The 1,505-nt window shown below is 49.4% G+C and overlaps 2 protein-coding genes across 4 annotated transcripts in view; one reads left to right on the top strand and one right to left on the bottom strand.

Moving 5' to 3' along the window:
- Window positions 1–1,505, bottom strand: part of Rab37 (RAB37, member RAS oncogene family) — a 69,883-nt gene that overhangs the window by 37,447 nt on the left and 30,931 nt on the right. The gene's annotated exons all lie outside the window — the stretch shown is intronic.
- Cd300lf (CD300 molecule like family member f) overlaps window positions 1–1,505 on the top strand; it is a 17,363-nt gene that overhangs the window by 10,630 nt on the left and 5,228 nt on the right. The gene's annotated exons all lie outside the window — the stretch shown is intronic.

The following is a 1,505-nucleotide window of genomic DNA, read 5'->3' as shown; positions in this document are numbered from 1 at the left end:
GAAGTCAGCAAGGTTAGTGTGGCTGGTGTGTGTGAGAGAGAGAGAGAGAGAGAGAGAGAGAGAGAGAGAGAGAGAGAGAGAGAGAGAGATGGCTCTTGGTCCAGTTTCTAGGAGCCCATGGAGAACTGTGGAGAACTTGATCCCCTAGATCTCTTCAATGACTGATAAGGGCTGGAGAGAAGGCTCAGTGGTTTGGAGCACTAGCTGCTTTTACAGTGGATTCCCAGCATTCACACGGCAATCACAAACATCTGTAACTGCAGTCCCAGGGGATCCACCCTCTATTGCCTCTGAGGACACTGTACACATGTGTGTGCACGCGCGCGCGCACACACACACACACACACACACACACACACACGCATGCACATTGGCAATACTGGAAGCTCCTTGATGATGTCACTAGTCAGAGTGACATCCTCCCCTTTCCTCTCCCTTCCTCTCATTTTCTTTTCTTCCTCGCCCCTGCTTCCTAACAGAGTTTCCTGCAGCTCAGGTTGACCTTGAACATACTACATAGCTGAGGATGACCCCGGACTTCTGGTCTTTCTGTCTCTGTCTCTTGCTTGCCTCCATACCCAGTTCGTGCCTGCCAGGGACTGAACTCAGGGCTTCACGCATGCTAGGCAGGTGCTCTGTCAGCAAGTACCTCAGCGCTCATCTGATGTTATCTGTGATCCTGCCTAGGATCACCCCAGGAGGAGGAATGGACAGATACAAATGTACCCATTTCACAGGAATGGAAACTCAGCCTATCTAGTCACTGGCTTCCCAGTGACTCTCGACTCTAGATCTTGGATAGAAGTTTTTATTTGACAGCAAGGCCAGAACCTGGTTTATTCTTTAGTAACCTGCCCAGACACCAGCAATCAAAGAACTTTCTTGAATCTGAAAGGTCTCTTCTCGTTTCTAGCTTTGGGTCTCTTTGCCCCCATAACTTTGTGCTCACCTATTTGCTTTGAGTTATCCAGTCAGTCTGTTTTACGTGTAGGAGTGCTTTGCCTGTATGTTTGTCTGTGTACCACTATGTGTGCCTGATGTGCACAGAGATCAGAAGAGGGAGTTATAGCCTCTGGAACTGGAGTTACAGATGGTTGTGACCACCATGTGGGTCCTCAGCCAGAGCAGTAGGTGCTCTAACTACTGAGCCTTCTGTCCAGTCTCTTGACTTTGTTTGCAGCTCTTCCCAAGGACTCCTATTGAGGGGTCCTTTCCACAAAGCCTCAAAGAAGATGCCCAGCCTTTCTACTACCAGGAACCCCATCGCCCTACTCCCCTTTTGCCCTCTGTCTTGAGGCTTTTGTTTGGGGTTTGTTCTGAAGACTGAAATCACGGCCTCACATACGCTAGGCAAGGGCTGGACCACAGACCCACACGCGTGGCCTTCCAGAGTGGCTTTTAATATGTAGTAGCTCACTTTCATCTTCTCCTTCTGTTTGTTTTTGTGTTCTCTCTCTCTCTCTCTCTCTCTCTCTCTCTCTCTCTCTCTCTCTCTCTCTCTCTCT

The sequence above is a fragment of the Mus pahari genome, chromosome 14 (assembly GCF_900095145.1).
Source record: "Mus pahari chromosome 14, PAHARI_EIJ_v1.1, whole genome shotgun sequence".
Lineage (NCBI taxonomy): Eukaryota > Metazoa > Chordata > Mammalia > Rodentia > Muridae > Mus > Mus pahari.
This window is presented reverse-complemented; position numbering and strand designations above follow the sequence as displayed.